This window comes from Euprymna scolopes, chromosome 10 (assembly GCF_053919585.1).
Source record: "Euprymna scolopes isolate OS-2025 chromosome 10, ASM5391958v1, whole genome shotgun sequence".
Lineage (NCBI taxonomy): Eukaryota > Metazoa > Mollusca > Cephalopoda > Sepiida > Sepiolidae > Euprymna > Euprymna scolopes.
The window spans coordinates 14,085,107-14,106,817 of record NC_136491.1 but is presented as its reverse complement, the minus strand read 5'-3'; positions in this window follow the sequence as shown (position 1 = coordinate 14,106,817).

Here is a 21,711-nt window from a genome sequence, read left to right as displayed (position 1 = left end):
TCACAAAATAATTCTTCACTGGCACAATTTTTTTTGTACCATAGAAAATGCTCATTTTAGGAGATCTGGATGCCATGAATAATAAAAAAAAAACTTTGTGCTAAACTTTGCCTTCGTATGATGGGGGTTACCGAGAATTTTGAAGATACCCTGGACAGAAAACAGAATCCAGAAGCCCAGACGAGTAAGACCTATGTTATAAAGATAAAAACGACGACAAGCTGATTAAAAATATTTGATGAAATAATAAGAGAGAGTCTACTGATGTATATAGTTCTGAAAGAATTACTTTGAACCGTTTACAACCGTAATAACCCAGACCAAAAAAAAAACCCAAAAAACCCAAAACATGACTTTTAGTCAACTCAAATTAGCGTTTAAGAGTAGTGAAATAATCATACAGATGCTAAAATAAAATAAAGAATCTACAAGTATCATGGAATTAACATACCCCCTCCCCCCAAAAAAATGTTGCTAGAAAACACCCATAATGTTTCGTATATTTTATAACTTGCAATTCACCTTAATGGTCTTGTACATGTGTGCATGTCTGTTAATTCAATATTTTAGCAAATAAAAATATAAATAAAATATAAATAATTCTGAATGTCATATGGTGTCATGCGAACGTACACGTTAATATTTCTGCTACTTATATGACAACAAGCCTTCCGACTTGATTCGACAATCGAGTAAAATACAGTGGTCCTATCCATAAATAGATGAGCACGCCTTTAAAGTTTGAAAATTAAGATGATTATCGAATGTGAGTCGGGTATATCCATTGATCCTTTAAATAGTAAACACGGATTTGTCCACTTGTAAACAAAAATGACTTGTCCAATAATATTACGATGATAATTGAACTTCAGTTATTTAGAAATATGTAGGTGTCGTTTCCGGCTTTCAATTCATACGGGAGATATCTTTCAGTCTAATTATGAACACCTACACACTTGTAAATTAAAAAAAACAGACGAAAACAATGTTCGTTTATAATTCTCAATCTTTTAATAAAAAAATTTCTACGATTAAACTTAACAAACTAATATTTCTTGTGAACGTTTAACACAATCTGACACGTTAAAAATATTTTAACCTCAGTAAAATACACCATCGTCCAGCATCTGCGAACAAGTATTATAAGGTCTGCAGAATTAACATTATACTAATATTACTGTAGCTAAAATTACTTCTAATATATTATACAAATTCATAGCAACGCTGCAACTCTTTGATAGACCTGCAAGTAAAATTGTCTGGACAGCTTTCATAGATTATACTACTTTATTATTATTGGCTCGCAAGGAACTTTTACACAAGTCATAAAGGATCTCTCCTTAAAAACAACCTGTGTTGTCCCCTGGAAGCTGAGTAACAACAAGTCTCCCCAGATTTTCAGTACTCTCTACCACTTTCGATAACATTTGCAAATTCTTCTTCTTCTTCTTCTTATTATTATTATTATTATCATTATCATTATTATTATTATTATTATTATTATTATTATTATTATTATTATTATTATTATTATTATTATTATTTCTGTTCCTGTACAGAGGGCGGACGTGCGAATGCAAATGCATGTGAAATTACGACATCAGTATGGAAAAAGATATACTATAAAAAGGACGACCACGTTAGAGAGTTGGATAACGTTAGAGAGCGTGTTCGAGATAGTGATCACGAAGATGACGTCAGAGCTGCGAAAAGATGCCACGCGTGGCAGGAGAGTAAAGTAATATATGTCGTTCTTAACAAAAAGTGAGTCCGAGTTATTCTTTCTATTGGTCTCCTTTGCGACGTAGACTGCATACAACGTGTGGGTCCCGTGTATAAATGCATACAACGTTACATTGCTATGATTAGTCCACCTCCTCCTCCTCCTCCTCCTCTTTCTTTTCCTTGCACTACGAATACCACGTTATATCAGACTAATATTTATTCTACAATACAGTTTCCTAAGATAATCTGACTAGAAAAGATTTAGGATCTCTGCAAATTAATATACTATTATTATTATAGCTACTACAGTTACTACTATTACTACTACTACTGCTGCTTATAATAATAATAATAATAATAATAATAATATCAAAACTAATGTGGCTGCTACTAATAGTAATGATAATAATAATTATAATTTTAGCATAAATATTCTTTCGAATGATGGATGTAATAGCATTAATTACGGTAATTATTATGCTTAGATAAAAGTATAGCAATATGCCGGAAGACGAAAAGCCACGAATTTGCCGATAAAATAAGCAAAAACAAAGCTTATCTACATGGGCTTGGAATGTAAACGTGGAAAAATCATTTATGTTTTATATATATTTTTTTATTAATTCAATTAGTTTGTGTTTTACAATCACTTCTTTTTAAGAATTCATGTAAGATAAAAGTCATAGTTTATTTGGTTTCGTTTTGAGGGGATTTCTGTCGTTCTATCTACGTCAAATCTCAAGATTCTTAAAAAAACAAAACAAAATGATTATGGCTCATTTGTAATTTTTTAAGGTATATTATTAGCCAAATGGATCCAGTTGCAAGCTATGAAATTTATTATATCGAGTTCAAATCCAGTCGGTTCTATTTTGATAATTTACGCATTAGTAAATGTATAAACGTTTAATTTTGCCCCAAACTATAAAATAAAAAAACAAAACAAAAAAAACATAAACAATCCTGTTCAAATATTGGCGTACATAATCGTCTCTCGTCGGAATTGACATCCAGGATTCAATAATCACCAAAATATTGATTAACCGTACAACTAAAAACCCAAACCAAACCAAAGAATTCTTGAGATTTGTGTTTTATATGCATTTAAATACTACATATCTGTTTACATCAAGTCCAATGTAAACAAATTCTTGTTGCGTCAGCCTCATAAATCATTAAACTCTACTCAATTTATACCATTAACCATTATAATAATGCTACCTTATATTCATTAACCTTTATACTCGAGTTGCCTTCATGCCTTGATAAGTGGTGACTCCCAAGTAAAAACAAACAAATAATAAAAAAACGAAGATTGTAGGACTCTTCAATTGAAAGCGATGTTTAATTTCAGAAGAGTTTCCTATTTATATATATCCTGTAAAAGTCCTGGAGATTAATAATTTTCCGTGGGTAGCTGTTCTGTACAGATCCTGGACTTTATAATTTTGCAGGCAAAAAGCAAAAAATCATTCTCGTATTAACACGAAAAAATTATGTGTTGGAATGCTAAAAGATTGAATATTTTCATGGAGCAATTCTAGTTTCTGATTTGTTGCCAGCAGAACGTGGCTCAATTTGATTCGCTATATCTATAAGTAGAAACTTCAACTTTTCAATGATCATACTCTCATTTATCGAAAACATTGCAACAAAACCTTCATCAAATTCAATACGAAATAAAGTTGAAATCATTCATTTGTTATAGCGTTGTAAGTTTCTAACTAAATACTACATATATGTCTACACAAAATCCTTAGCTGGTTAATAAAATAAATAATAATAATGATATAGTTAATAAATTAATAATAATGATATGGTTAATAAAATTATTAATAATAATAATATAGTTTATAATATCAATAATAATAACAGTATTGTTAGTAAAATTAATAATGATATGGTCAATAAAATTAATAATAGTAATATAGTCAATAAAATTAATAATAATAATATTGTTAATAAAATTAATAATAATATGGTTTATGAAATTAATAATAATATGGTTTATAAAATTAATAGTAATAATGAGTAAAACCGTTTATTTCGTTCTTCATTTTGAGATTACACAAAATACACGACAAAGGTTGGCAAATACAACTGGTACATAAGATGAAAAAATGTCTAGACAACCCCATCGGCATTCCTCACTAGAGCGGTTAGCTAATAACTAACCACTTCTCAAAAGGAGAAGTCAAATCTTAGGAGAGTGGACTAGCAATATACGAGGAGGATTAAATAAGTTTCCAGACTTGTTTCATATAAGCACTTTTATTGATTGTACACGCATGAAACTGTAACCCTTTCGAAGTAATCTTTTCTGACTGCAATGAACGTTATACCGTTACACAACTTCTGGAAAGTCCTATGAAAGTCCTCTTGTGGGAAAGTGTCAATGACCCTCGTCGCAGCCTCTTTCATCTCCTCAAATGTCTCATAACGACAGCTTCTTATGTTTTGCTTGAGCTTAAAGAATAACCAAAGTCGCAGAGAGAAAGGTCTGGACTAGAGGGAGAGTGAGGAACTGTCTTGATGTCAATTTTGGTCAAATATTCTCTGACAAGAATGGAACCCCTTTCGCACAAATCTTACGCATGTTTAGTTCCTCACAAATAATTGTGCGTACAGTTCCCACGCTGACATCAAATTATACACTTAATCTTTATATAGACACGCGACGGTCCTTATCCATCAAATTCCTTATTTGGCCAGTCAACTCTGGTATTCAGGCTTCCTAATTTTCCCTTACCTCTTATCATCCCTTACAGACTCACTGCCTTCCTCGAATCTCTTATGTCACTAAAGACTTATGCTCGATTCATGCACGGTAGTCTAAAAGCAATCTAAAACATTCCGTACGTTTCTGTGGCATTTTTTCGAAGCTTAAAACAGAATGTTATTCCATGTTGTTCTTTTTTTTCTTGCGTTTTTGAAATCCACCAGTTGCGACAATCAGGCTTTAGTATCGTGTTTACCAATTCCTGCTGTAGCTGTTCATTTAAACCTGGAATCATAAAAATTGGTCTGTCATATCATAAAACGTATAGCAATAATATACTGAATTTCAAGAACCTACGAAAACTTTAGATGCCTATACAAAAAAAAAGAAGTCTATAAACTTATTGAAGGCACCTCTTATCTCAGTTAACAGAGAAAAAAAGTCATTTAAAAAATAGCCAAGATTCTGATAACTTTTCTACTGAGAGGAAAAATGCTGTTTTTTGTATATATTTGTCGCTGGGTTACCCATATAAACTCGAGCTTGTATACAACCCGTTATAGCCGATGAATAAATTCAAATATAAGTTGACATTTTTTTTTTAACAATCTGCATCAATGCAATTTATCAATAATATTGGTACGATAATTCATTGATTATATTGTTGACACATATTTACTCTGGTTTTCGAAATCTCCATGGTAACGGCATGCAATGAAAAAAGTACAGAAAAAGATGAAGTCGTAATAAATTACAATGGCTAATTTCAAAGTAAGTTTCTGTTGTACGGAATCTGCAATTATTCTCGGACTAATTCAATTTACATTTACTTTCCGACGGTCAAATGATATTATTAGATTTACTTGTAAATTAATACATATGTTTTCGACAACATTTCATAAAAGGGACAATGAGATAAAGTTTGGCTTACGAAGTGAATTGCTTATATTTGTCTAATGGATATCGCCGCAGACGATGCGATAAGATATGCTGAGTTTAAATTTAATCGGACATGTATTCATACTTTATACACTAACATGATACGTCATAATCATATTAAAAAACTAATTCTCGTTAGATCACCAAAGTTAAGCAACGTTGAACCTGGTCAGTATCAGATGAGTGGCCATTTCGGAATTCAAAGCACTGCATGTTTGTCGACATCGATACCTCCCGCAAGAACTGAAAAAACTGAACGTGGTCATCTGGGATTCACAAGCGACTGTGGGTCGTTTATGAATTTGCTATTCCCATGAAACTTCCTCCTTTGGGGAAAGCTGGTTCAATCCCCTAGGATGAGTGCTGCTTCGGCCTTTATATCCTATTACTTTTGGAAAAAGATTTAACAATCAATTTCTATCTATCTTTTTGGTAAATTGTAACGTGATTAAGGCGTCCTTTTTTAAAGCGTTCATTGTGATGATTGCCCACATAAAAAAAAGCTCTGAAGATTTGATTTGCCGCAAACAAGTAAACCGTTAAATGGGACAAAATGAGACCAGGTTTAGAGCCTTTATATTCTCATTCTGATATTTTGCGCATCCCCTTATTCTGGAATAATTATTCTAAGAACGAAGGAATGTTTTTTATTATCAATACAATTTAACACAAAAAAGCACCATGTTGCTTGGACGTGAAATTTGAGACCACATATACAGAGATACTATGTAGTTAGCTAAGCAGCAAGATATCTGTTCATTTTATATTTATATAATTTTTTACAAAGGAGTCACCACTTATCAAGGCCCGGAGACCACTTGAGGATAACGTTTAATGAGTGTACAATAGTCAATGGAAAAATGTAGTAATCGATAGTAGTGGAAATTTGGTGAATTGAATTACTTAAGGGGAACGGCTCATCAAGAACTTGTTTACATTGAACTTGAAGACGGCCATATTGTAGTCAGTTGAAAAATAGGAAAACGGAAGAGAGTTCCACAAGCATGCAGGTCTAAGAAATAAGCTTTGTTCATGGAATGTACGTTTAGGTTTAGGCACAGATAAAGAGTGGGGGCAACCATTGATAGTGATTTCGGCTAGACGAGTGTCTTTCCTGAAAGTTTGGCCAGAGGGAACCATAAATCAGGCGAGAACTTGCGATGAAAATAACGATAAAGCAAAGACAGGCTGGCAACGTCTCCTTTGTGTGGAAAAAGGTTTGGGAAGAAAAAGGGTATCCCCCACAAGGCTACGAAGTCTATTTTCAACTCTGCTAAGGCAGAATAGTGTCTTTCTAGCAGCAACTGCCAAAATGTGGCAACAGTAGCAAACTTTAGTCGTACTTGGCTCTTAGACAGATAGAGAATTGCATTAGCAGTGAGATATCTACTAGAATGATATAATGATCCCACAATTTTTCCAGCAGCCTTGGCAACAGATTCGAGGTACGTGTTCAATCTCAAATCAGGAGTAAAGGTCAGACTTGTCAAAACAATTCAACATGTTAGTAGAGTTAGGAATGCAGCTGACAGGATGAGGATTAAAAAGTCTAGAAGTCCATGGGGGGGAAACAGTAGAACGCTTTCCAGCATCTAAGAACCTCAACAGTGAAAGGGTGAAATTTTTCTGCTTGTCGCGTTAGTCGGAGGTATTTACGTCGAAGAGATGCAGGTGCTTGGAGTTCGTCAAAACACATTCCATAAAAATTCTTGTAAAACAGGCAAAGAGATGCAACATTGAGACGGTGTGACAAATAGTGGTGTGTAGTTTGTACTATTGGGTTGGTGACTCTTTCTGATTTGTGTTAGTAGAGATCAGTGGTAGATGCGCATTACTCCATGCATAGAAGAATGGCAGACTTGTAGAGATATAAGATAACGTTAGATGTGAGTAGTTTTTCTGGCATTAGAAAGAGTCCACGTTCTCTGAAGCATCATTGGAAATGTTTTATATGTATTTGTTCTAATTCATGTTATCTATGAATGTTAAATCGAGGAATTTGAACGATAGAACTCTCAGCTGGGATGGAAATCGATGGTTGATAAAGTTTAATGCATTTGTTACTATTAGGAAGCTAAACTTTAGGATAATAAAATTTTGCAATCCATTTACGTCCCGATTCCAATACAGACTAGTAATCGTTCTCTTAGATTTCAGCAACTGTCTTAAATATGTGCACACTCATTTTTACCCTTGTGTCTGTTATAGATACTAGTGTCACCAGTAAAACTATCCATCTCAGATATATATATATATATATATATATATATATATATATATATATATATATATATATATATATAATTTTAGGTTTCTATTTTTCAAAAGCAGGGTAACCAGTGAAATATAACTAGAGTAATACAAAAGTTCTCAATACGGAATTAGAGCAAGTTACATTTTCAATTAGTCTTTACATAAGCATTAATTTGTCGCTACACAGTCATGAGCATCTTTCGGTCTTCTATTTTTCAGTAACTAGAGACCTCTTCAGGCAATAATGCTTATATTTAATTAAGAATTAAGAATTCCGCTTTTGAATATAAGCGCTGTTGCCTGAAGAGGTCTCATGTTATTTTAAACTAGAAGACCGAAACATACTCATGACTGTGTAGCAACAAATTACTACTTATGTAAAGATCAATTGAATATATATATATATATATAGGATGAAATATTAATGGGTGTGAAATTATAAATCAGCTTCAAAGGGAGAAACAAAACAAAATCCGAGTAAGTTTAAAATTGTTTCAGAAAAGATATCCATTTATTTATCTATTATTGATAAAATAAAATATTTTTTGATACTGTTTCCACATTAGCACAAAAAGGGGGTACAACATAAACTTACTTTCGAAACTGATTTATGATTTCACAATTATTAATCTTTTATTCTCTGTATTAATATAGTTCTATTCAGTTCATCATGCATCAGCAGCACCGCAGGCCCAACACTTTTAAGGTATTCATACACTTATTGAAACTTTATTCTTTTAGATCTCTCGTATATTATTTTCTATAATATATATATATAAATATATATTAGACATAAAGAGGAGATTATAGATAAATATATATAAATACCCGTTCACATATACTTTTTCATGATAAAGCTAGGACCCAGAATTAGATGGAATCGAGCAATTGAATCGACAACAGACAACGTCAGACCCAAAGTGGGTTTCGATGTACCACATCTCATCAATGACGTGCTCCGACATAGGCGCGAACCCAGGTCGTCGCACGCATGAAGTATACAATACTGACGACCTAACCGATTAGGCCACGGCGCAATTTATTGGCTATGCCTCGATTTTAATTTTTATATTTTTCGTCTAGTTCTACATTCTATTATGTGACAAGCAACGCGTCCTATACAACTAAGATAGTTACTGCTGGTATGCAGGCGGTAGATATCACATCTACAAATATTGTTGATGCAATTGCTCGATTCCATCTAATTCTGGGTTCGAGCTTTATCATGAAAAAAGTATATGTGAACAGGTATATATATATATATATATATATATATATATATATATATATATATATATATATATATATATATACAGAGTGACCAAAAAAACGGGTCCCAACTATAATTAGGCCCCGTTTCTTAGTGTTTTGCCCGAATGAAATGGAACTTTGGTCATAACTAGTTAATTATATTCAAAACATCACATCAAAACATTTGGGTATTTGGCTTTTTTCTCCGTTCTACAGCATATGTTCTAGATGACCTCCATTTAGCTTTTTTTTTGGGGGGGGGGTCACGCTGTAGAATCCGAGACTATTATTTTCCAGAAGTCAATGAAGTTTAACTAGATTACTACAAGAATGCTGAAGCAGGGCAAGGTATACTTTTTACTTATTTTTACATGAGCAGTAATATATTGAAAGTTTGCTTTCGTATAAGCTGTATTACCTGAAGAAACATGCTCATGACTGTGTGATATATGTGAATTTTTCGGGGTGTGTCCGAAAGTATTCCGTCTTATAAACTTATCTCTGAATATTTGAGCTACAGACATGAAATTTGATCCTGGAAAAGCTTGTTTTGGCTTTTAGTCTTTATAAATAGCTGCTAAATGGTTATTTTTTAAACTTTCGAAATCGCTGCTATATATATTGAGTACAACATACTAATCAATAGAATGAATTAAAAATTATTGAAGCGAATTTTACCACCGGGCAACACCGGGAAGCTTACTTATATATATATATATATATATATATATATATATATATATATATATATATATATATATGTAATATACTGAGTTCGTGTAATTCAGTAAAATTTCATATACCAATGGATTTTAAGCCAAAAATGGTTGATTTAAGGAGTAAGCTACAAAATTATCACATTTCATAATTGAGCATTTATATACTGTGGATGCAAAATCAAAACTTCAAAACCAGGTGTTGATGGCAACAAAAAGTGTATTTCATTTTACGTTACAATTATTTCCATGTCCAGTTCGACAACTTCAGGCATTGTATCGCTTGAAAATTTTCAAAAACCAGCATTTCTTCAGACTTTATGAATAGACACACTTTTGGCAATGGAACATTTTTTGAAGAGAAAGGAATATATATATATATATATATATATATATATGTGTGTGTGTGTGTGTGTGTGTGTATGTGCGAAACACTAGTGTCTGTTGGTATTTAATAATTAATATAGTAAATAATTATGTCAACCACTTTAAGAACAGACGTTAAAAGCATTTAAAAATAAATGTTTCAAATTCAACAGCATTTCTCGCGCTTAACGGTACCCGAATGGATTAGGTCGTTGCCAATGAAGCCAGGGGTGGCTACTGTCGCCATGCCAGGTTCGAATCTATCGACTGGTTTTAATGGTGACATACTGCTCTGATGATTTCCGAAAGGATGAAACACTGTAGGTTCTTAATAATTATTATAGTAAATAATTATACATATATATATATATATATATATATATATATATATATATATATATATATATATGAGCAGTTAATAAAATATGTTAAAAACACAGTTAATAAAATATGTTAAAAAACACTTTGAAATGAGTTAAAAACATATTTAATCTGAAAAGGAAACACTAGATAAATGGATAGTCCTTAATCCGCGGAGTTTCGAAGAAATACTCTCCTTCTCATCAGAGGGTAGGAATTAGCAAAATGCGGGATCGGATTTTGCATGCAGAAGTATTTGATGAAACAACAAGTAAGTCAAAGATCTTACTTGAAAACAAAATAAGTTAAGCAGAGGGAATATGGTAAAGAAAAAGGTGATTACACATGAATGAATAGCCTGGTGGAAGATAAAAAATCCAGTGACGGTAAAATCCAGATGTAAAACTTCAAGAAAGTTAAAAGAATTTCCATTTGTACAAGTAAAATCCAAGGAAATCCCGTAATTTGAAGAAGATGGTCCATAATAATCCAAAGGCAGAAATCCATGGAATAATTCACAAAAATGTGTACAAAGAATATATATATATATATATATATATATATATATATATATATATATATATATATATATATATATATATATATAGTGTCTGTAGGTATTTAATTATTATAGCAAAATAAAAAATAATTATGTCAGCCTCTTTAAGAAACTCGTTACTTATCGTTGATAACTTTCAGTTGAATTAAAGTCGGTCAATTTAGCTCTCATGCATATATCATCGTATAACGATTAGATCACTATAACTGACGTAAAAAACATTTAAAATTGAAATGTTTAAATTCAACGTTATTTGTCGCGGTTAATAGTAACACATTGAATACGGTCTTTACTAATCGAGCCAGAGATGGCTCGTGTTGCCGGGTTCGAATCTGTCGACTGGTGTTAATCGTGACACCCTGCACTGAAGATTCTGTAGGTATTTAATTATTATAGTAAAATAAAAACTATATATATATATATATATATATATATATATATATATATATATATATATATATATATATATATATATATTTGGGAAGGGTTCATTTCTCAGTGAAATAAAAATTTTAATTTGCTGGTATAGAGACAAACACTTTAGAAAACAATGCCTCAGATTGAAAGTTATAGAAGACAAAGTATACTGCAGAATTCACACTCATATAACCATCAGCCTATCAAATCAAGCCAATCTACATAGAGCGCGAATAGGAATTGCACCTGCTCTTATGAGTCATGCTTCTTTCTGGAAACAGGACTGAGCTTGTGTCACACATACGGTATAGGCATTAAAAACAGAGGAAACAGGGTTTATTCATGGCACGACGAGACAGTTTGTCATGCAAAATGACAAAAATAAACATATTTTGTTAGTGTCTATCGAGGTATTCTGTCAATATACAGTAGAACCAATGAATACAGAGGTCCTAGGATACGGGTTTTCCAGATTACAATGTGGAATACGATGTTTTGTCGGTCTCGCGTTACGGTATTTGCCTCGACTTACGGTGTTATTAATAATGTTATTTGATTATATACGTGTATATTATATACTGTACTTTATCTTACTACTAATTTTTAAAGCCGTATCCGGGATTCTACTTACAAATCGTTTAATTACTTGTTTGTATATTTGATGTTTAAATAAATAATTTATTCAATTTTTATTTCCATCATCTATTTTCATGTTTTGACCACACACACACACACACACACACACACACACACACACACACACACACACACACACACACACACATATATATATATATATAAATATATATAAATATATATATAAAATATAAAAACAGCACAGAGTGTTTCTGCTTAATGCTTTTTTTTGTAATTTTATGATTTTTCGAATGGCCATACTTATGTCTCGGTGGAATTTGTGTAGGAAAGTCCCGTAGTCGTTTTCGCTAATCTGTTTTTTTTTGTTTGCAAGTACTTTCAACTGATTTTCTTCAGTTGTTTTCAGACAGTTTTGATTACTGTTTCGTTTAAAATGTGAATGCTTTTATATGTTTCAGTTGAAAATACAAGTATTTAGACCTCAAATCGGCGGAGTAGTAAGGTAGAGTTTTCAAAGGTCAAGTCGTTGAACTTTGACCCTTTGACAGCCAAATTTCTGGCCGAAAATCGATTAAAATTTTTTCCCAAATCTCAATAACCCTAATGTCCAATCTCATGTCTCTAGGCTGAAAATTGACAGAGTTATTTGGTGGGATAATTTACAAACACAGACACAGACAGATATTTCAATTATATATCCATAGTACCTTTAAAATACGTACATATGTGTGTCACGGTTTCCAGATTATAAATTATTCGACCGGGAAATCCTATCTATATACTAATTTTATTTACGTTATATCCTTCTAACCTCCTTTTTAATAAAAAGAATCTCCCGACCACCGAAGATATAATGTAAAAAATATAATACAAAATGATGTAGCTTTTGGGTCGTACCTGAAACTAAAATATCCCTTCTTGGTCTTCTGGCTAGGATCCAAGCGTAGTAGCTGGTCTGTCTAAAGATAGTATATTCTGACACTACGTAAACAATATTACTTAGATATTACTTTTGCAAATTTAACAAAAGGTATACAAAAATATCGCATGGTCTTCATTCACGCTGGACGTCTACAGAATGCCCAGCAGCAATATATTACATATGAAAGATGCCGTTGTGGAATTTCCACTGGTCCTGCTAGTATATATATATATATATATATATATATATATATATATATATATATATATATGATTAGTTTTTTTGGAAAAAGAATTCCAGCAGAGTGCTCAATTAAAAGGAAAATCCAAATTTTAAGAGCGTACTTATATTTTGTGTACAGAAAGTTGTTAGTTGAGACAGGTCATTGGTACCGTCGGTTTCAAGCCCGATAATAAGGCCCGTTTAAGGTATCCTTATCGAGCTCTCTTCAGCCAATATTCGTCCTTTGGCTGAAGAGAGCTCGATAAGGATACCTTAAACGGGCCTTATTATCGGGCTTGAAACCGACGGTACCAATGACCTGTCTCAACTAACAACTTTCTGTACACAATATATATATATATATATATATATATATATATATATATATATATATACTTTTTTAGGTAAATATGGACAAATAAAGAAGACATTCCGACTAGGATCAAGATGTAAGGCCTGTTCTGCGCATAATCAGAGGAGAAAATTCTTCCTAAACTGAGGTAATATTTATATGTGTCAAAATAGAGGATGGGTCATTAAAGATATAGAATGTCTCAGCGTTAAATATCGATACTGTGTTTAATGCTTACTTCATATGAAGACAAATGCATAAGGACATGCGTTCTAAAAGTAACAACAAAAAAAGAAATATTTATTATCTCTTGCTGCAGATCATATCAGATTAAAGGAAGTGACATTATTTTCTCTTTCTGATTTTTTGTGCTTTTGCATCCAAGTGTTTGATCTTCATAGTTGTTAATCAAATTACTTGAAATCTTTGAATAGGGGAATGGCATTATTATACCGCTGTGACGCCAGACATAAAAGAGTCGAATAAACACGGATTCACAGATATATTAATCATACAATCATAATACGGTACATTGACATGACAATAAAATAATATACGTAAAAAGGTTTCTACGTGTAAAATGTGTATTTTTGTTGCGTTCTAATTTATTTTTAAAAAATCTATTCATCTGAAAATACTACATAGAAACACACACACACACACACATACACACACACACACACACATATATATATATATATATAAATCTCTATTTACTGGCTTCCATGTGTGTGTGGGGATCATTATCGATTGCTTTATCTGCAAGAGTTAAAGCAACCAATTAAATGTAAGGAGGTTAATACAAGGGTGATCAATACCGAAGTAGGATAAGGTGCTATATGTTGCTACTCAGTCATAAGCATGTTTCGTTCAACTAGGGTTTAGTAACTAGAGATCTCTGCAGGCGTTAAATCTTATACGAAAACAAAGTTTGCTTTCGTATGAGCTGTATTGCCTGAAGAAACATGCCCATGACTGTGTAGCAACATATTATTGCTTATGTAAGAACAAAGAATAAGTATATATATATATATATACTAGCTGTACCCTGCCACGTGTTGCTGTGGCTCAAATTGGCGCAATGGAAAAAGTTCCAAAATGAGAAAAAGCATGTTTCTTATAGGTTTAATTTTCCATTTTGCATGGGTACACAGTTATTGTTGTTCCGTTTTCTTAGCTGATATAGAGATTTTCCGGTTTGGTGACTGTTGAATACTTAACATAAATTGTCCATGTGAAAAAACAGTCAGTGTGTAACTGTAAGGCCTACAATTGTAAAGATTGTTCCCTGTGCTTTGTTGATGGTTATTGCAAATGACAATAAAATTGGAAAGTGCAATTTCCTAAAGTGTAATGATGTATCCGGAGGAATCATAGGAATGCATGGAATGAAGATATATTCATCTGTGAAAGGTCCTGTTAAGATTGTTGTTTCTATGATATTGTTTGTTAATTTTTTTTACTGCAAGCTATGTGCCATTGCAAAGCTTGGATTGGTTTATATTTCGCAACATGATAATTAGTACACCAGTTAGTACATCAGTTGCAATACATGCGGTGGCATCCCTGGCAAATATAGCTGTTTGATAATTAACCACTTTATCTGCTTTCACAACAGTGTCGATGGATCTGTATTTGACTACCTCACTTGGAATTTTACATGGAATAATAGCGTTAAGTTCATGGGCATCTTTGTATTGACCTGCAAGTATAGCTCATTCACTTAGTCAAATGGAATTCTTATAATTTGAATATCTGCAAAAACCTTTTAAACTAACTATTCTTTTGATGAAATAAAATTACAGAAATTACAGAAGTTAAAAGTCAAAGAATTTTGCCCTTAACTCTGATCAGCTGGCACTTTTTCGTACCCAATTTCCCACAAGTGATGCAAAAGTTTTTGTGCGGATCGAACAGTCTGCAACTGGAGATGCATATTTTGACTTAAGTTTAATGTCTTCACATGGAACAAAAAAGTAGAGCATTTGAGGCAAGCATTTATTTCAGCTGCTGGAGTTGATTGAAGAATAACACGCAACATTTGTCTGAAATCTTCTGCAAGCAATATTACTGCATTTCCAAATGGTCTGACATTAGAAGGTCGAGAAGGTTAATTTTGAATTTATATGCATTCGAAACTTTTCATTGCTAAGGACCGAAGGATGTAAAAGATCTAAAGCGTACCATATCGTATTGTGATGTGTGGGTGTATATATATATATATATATATATATATATATATATATATATATATATATATATATATATATATATATAATGGGTTAAGAAATTCCAACTAAAAAAAGATGTATGTATATCAAAATAAGGGAGTAGTCACCAACAATGTGCATTTTTTAACATTATTTTATTATTCCGTGTCTTGGTTTTTCATACACACACACACACAAACACCCTACCCCACCCTAAAGGAAAAGAAAAAAACATTAGCAGAAAGAGAGAGTGACTACAGCCAGGTCAGCAGCCTGGACAAACCCAATAAAAGAGTAATAAAAATTGAACATGCTAATGAATAATAAACACTTACAAGCCTCCACCCCTTGGAAACACTTCAAATGAACTACGAAAATTACCATTTTTACATCTCCAACACATTTGAAAATAATTTCTGACGAGGACGCTTCACAGAACGTCTGAAACGCGCGTAAAAACGATTTCAATGACTTAAAAACATTATTACAATGATCCAAACATAATTCTCAATGAAAACCCAAGACACGGAATAATAAAATAATGTTAAAAATACACATTGTTGGTGACTACTCCCTTATTTTGATATACATACATCTTTCTTTAGTTGGAATTTCTTAACCCATTTTATTTAAATATATATATATATATATATATATATATATATATATATATATATATATATATATATATATATATATATATATATAGTATTTAAGCTATACAGAATATTCCGCATTTCATTCTCGTGAGAATTCGTCAGGTTTATGCCTGTGTAGCTTAATTGTCATATATATTTTTAGAACGTACTGCCTTACTGGATCACCGAACTTAAGCAACGTTGAATCTGATCAGTACTAAATGGGTGACAATTCCGGACTTCCAGGTGTTATATTTGCTCTCCGCTTATCTCGGCATTGTTTCAATCGTCCTGGTTTTCTCCTTACCACTGGACTCAAGCAGTGCCGATTCAGAAGAGGTGTGGTTGGAGATTGCGCAACCCTTGCCTGACAATTACACGCGGAGCTCTCCCTACTGGAGGTATCCGTTGTCTTTCGAGACAGAACGGAGGCATTATAAGCACTGTGTCTGTATGTATATGCGTAAGTCTGTTCCTTATTGATTCTGAAACAGCTGCACCGATTTCTTTGAGATTTCACACAAATACACTTTTTGTACCTTTATATATTGAGGACTGCCTCGGATAATTATGGAAAATTCTTGATCGATAATGAAAAAAATCCGATAAAATAAGCAACAATCTTATTCTAAACAAAGTTAACACCTTATAATGCCTCACATCAAAAGTGCACGTGAGCAATTTTATCAGTGTCCAAGCACAAGAATCTGGCGTATGAACTGAACAGTAGACATAAACGTGTTCGAAATTAATGGTTCTGTGCAGAACATAATTGAATTATAGTAATTGACTTTTGGATTTAAAACTTTAATTCAAGCCATCAAATCAATACAAGGTTTTTTGATAAGACAGAAGCGCGCTTAAAATGAATGATTCTATTGAGACCACAATTGAGCCATGATACTTGACTTTTGAATTGTAAACTTTATTTCAAGCGATTATATAAAAATAATTAAATAAAATCGGTAGTATGTTCTCTACAGTGCAATGTAGACTACAATGTCTTGTGGACAGCGGGAAATTATGCGAGCTTTTCTTTCCAGTGCACCGCAGTGGGTCCCTAACTACAGCAGGCAATCAATCAATTTGATTGAAAAATTGGCAAATTAACCTATTTTGATGATAATAAGTAAGGGGCGGACCATTCATTGATCCCAATTTAATCCCGGATAGCATCGTGTCTCATTGCTAGTATATATATATATATATATATATATATATATATATATATATATATATATATATATATATAAGTGAAAGTGTCTGTCTGTCTGTGTGTGAGTCTGTCTGTCTGTGTGTGAGTCTGTCTGTCTGTGTACATTTCCCTACACAATACCACTGTCAATTTTTAGTCTACAGACTAGAAATTTGATATACAGGGTATTGAGATTTGAGAAAATCTTTGTAATCCATTTTCGGCCAGAAATTTTGCTGTTAAGGGGTCAAAGTTCAACGATTTGACCTTTGAGAACTCTACCAAACTCCTCCGCCAATTTGGGTTTAAACAATAAAATTTTAGATATAGGTTCCTTGGACATGGATCTAACTTAATAACTTTATTTGAGTCCAAAACAATAAATGTTAAGGGGGTCATAATATGTGTCACAATTAAAAGAAAATGACCTCTACGGTCTCTACCAAATTACTCAGACAATTTCAGGTCGACACATTTGAAATTTGACATGAAAGGTATTCAAAGAAAGGGCAAGCTTTTTAATCGGTTTGCGTCGAAAATTTGAGCTACTAATACATAAAAATGTATGTATGTTTACATTTCTGACTAAAACTTTCGACAGAGGCGACGAAATTTCACAAGATCAGTATCGTTTTGAAGCTCAACCCTTCAGACGACAAATACCGAAAAATTGGCTAAAAACATTAATTTCTTCACCCTCAACTGGGCATTTTTCTACAGTAAGGGGTCGCTTTTTTCAACATATTTTCGAAAGTCATCCCCTCTTTTCGATTGTCTAGCGTTAATTTAAACGTACGGCACTTCCAGTTTGGCGGCGGTCGTAACAGCAAAGACGTCAGGTGTTTTCCTCGTTCTTTTCCTCCTTTACGGTACTGGTTCGAACCTGCCTGCCGTTTACCACTTTTTTTTTTTTTTTGCTCAACACACACCTCCAAACACGCGGGCAACGCCGGGCTGAAATGCTAACACACACACACACACACACACACACACACAAACACACACACACAAACACACGTACACACATATATGTATATATATATATATATATATATATATATATATATAATTACTTGTACGATGATGATCTTAAGATTCAGTTTTTTTTTTCATGTCGTACTTAAGACTGGTCTTTCGTTAACTTTTCCTTTCAGTTCTGTTTTACTCACAACACTGGGAGCACTAAGCTCTACTAAGGCTTTATCTTTCTCACGCGTATCACCATTTAATAGCTGTAGGAATTACATAATCATAGTGGATGGTTTGTGACTTATTTCCAACTGTTCTTTCAAATATATATTTCAAGGTCTTTTTATTCAACTTTTTACAGATAATCCAGTAGCGATATTTACACACTCCATAGCGTCACATTGTATAGTAGCCATCTCCCAGCAGAACCTTAACACTGGATGTCAGGTAGCTTACACCCGCTAATTCTGTATGGCAGAAATTGCCCTTGTGTTTATTACTGAGACCTCTCATCTACTTACAAGCATTCATCATCAAGCTTCTATTATAGGCAGCCATTATAATACTCTCCTAGACACAAGAATTTACTTAGTCTGGTAGAGTATCAAGCTCGGTGCTATTATTTGTTTAGGTAACATCACTTGAAGAGGGTGCACCATTTCTCGTAACAGTCGGTGTGGGTTAGCCATACCGATAAGATCTTGTTTAAGTCGCGAAAACTATGCAATGTTGAATATTTAGTCAGTGTTTCTTTGTTAGGGAAACTATCCCCATGCCAGATTGTCTTGACAAAACCTTATACAGAGGGACCATGGTCTGTTGATAGATAGACTATTGTAAATATGTTAATTAATAGAAAATACTGGTCTATTAATTAATATACTTTTATTGGTTACTAGCAGTTCCGCCCGGCTTTTCTCGGGCCCTACGTACTCTTCATAACTTTATGTGCATGTGTATATATTAAAATGTGTGAATATATACGGTAATGCCTTTTCTATATAGTAGGCTTCCTTAAATACCGTACAGAAAAGTTGGTAGAGACCGCAGACGTCATTTATTGTTTTGGGCTCAAATTAAATTAAAATATTTGACCCATGTCCAAGTAACCTACATCTAAAATTTCAAGTGTTTAGACAAAAAATTGGCGGAGGAGTTTGATAGTGTTTTCAAAGGTCAAATCGTTGAACCTTGACGACTTGACAGCCAAATTTCTGGCCGAAAACTGATTAAAAAGATTTTTCCAAATCTCAATACTCTTATGTCAAATCTCAAGTCTGTAGACAGAAAATTGACAGAGTTATTTGGTAGGTAAGAAAAACAGACAGACAGACACACACACAGAGACATTTTTACGTTTATAGATATATAGATAGATTTAATAAGTAGATTTTGTAGATCTGTTAATCATTACACTTTTATTGGTCAGTTAAGAGATAGGCTATTCTGGATATGTTAATGTATAGACCTTTTATTGAACTGTTAATAGAACGACTATTGTAGATATGTTAATGAAAGACTTTTATTGGTGTGTAAATTCATAGCCTTTTAAATATATGTTTATAAATAGACTTTTATAGATCAGTTAATGGTTTGGGATGCAGGAAGCGGAATTGGAAGCCGATAATACCGACGAGAGGCTGGAGCAAGTAGTTTTTGTTGAAAAGTATAAAACAACACGGCAAACATGAGAAGGTGTGCCATCCGCACGATGCAACCGTGTTCGCGGGCGAATAACTAATACCCAAAAAGAAAGAATCGCGCCAGAAGTGATATTTCATGTCCGCGGTTGAGCAACCTTTACAAAATTGTGAATGAGTAGTAATTGTCTGTATTTTTGAGATGAGGTGTTTTCATTTATTGAGATTGTCGGACTGACTTCCTTATCTTGGTTGTTATAGTCACAACGTTTCGGCCTAACAAACGGTTCCCCAGTTCGATACAAAACACCTGATGAAGGCCGGAGGGCAAAATGGCCGAAACGTTGTGACTATAACAACCAAGATTAGGAAGTCAGTCCGACAATCTCAATAAATGTGAATGAGTAGTTGGGCAGGAGGATAACGCCGCAGACAAAAAGCAAAAGGGATTGAGCAGGCTTTTATTCTGTTATTGTATTTACCCGCATTTCCTGAGGTCAGGTCATTCAAGGTCATTCAAGGTCAAGTGTAGATCTGATGAAAGTGTTTCTGTTGAATGAATTGGTTTCGAACTTGGCATATCAAGGTTTTCAGTTCGTGTTATAAAAAACACAAAAAACTTACGAACATCCCCTTTCCTATCCCTTGTCATACGAATAGTGAGACATATTGATTAGGGATTCAGGTCATCCATATATTGAAAGACAACTTTAATTGGACAATATTTCAATTTGGATTCACATTTCTTTTTCTGTGATTGCAAAATGCATGATTTCCTAGTGTATTTCCTAATTAGTGTATTTTTATTGAAAAATTCACCAAATAATATATACTCCTACAATTGTTTTGTGTATGTATATTCATATTAAGAACCCTTTTTTATTTATTAAAAAAGAAAACACTTTCTTATGTATAGGTCTTGGAATTGCATTCATCTGCAAAAGATCTAGCTAATTTGCAAATTCTTTTAAACATTCATTTAAATTAATTTCCTATTAGTTTTTTTTTCGGTTTTCTTATGGGATGATCATCTTTAGTTTACTATTACATATAATTATATTCATGCAGATATTCTACATGATTTATACTTGCGTAATATTTGCGTAAAAAGTTTATAGCAAACACAAATCTCTTTATATATATATATATATATATATATATATATATATATATATATATATATATATATATATATTTGTTTAAAAAAATTGCGTCCTAACTCCTCTGTCAGTTTTTGGTCTACAGACATGAAAGTTAGCATATAAGATATTCAAACCCGTGCGAAACTTTATCTTTGGGTTTTAGTGTGAAAATTAAAAAAAAGGAATTTGCTAGGTGAAGGTCAAACGACGGCATTATAAATATACAAATATGCATAACGTAACGTAATAGCTGTTAGTTCATGTTTTAAGTTTTAGCCTTGCAGCAAACATGTCTTCATAACGCCGGAGGAAATAGTAAATTTTAAGATAAACGTTTTGGTTTCGATTATCGATGGTGGCATACGAGTTCTTTCTTTTTTTTTTTAAACTTTTAAAATCATTACGGTATATTGGGTCCAATGATAAATACGAACTTTGTAATAATCAAATTAACATATTTAAGCGTATTTTACGGCCGGGCAATGTATCTTAAACAGTAATCCCTCCTGTTTCATATTA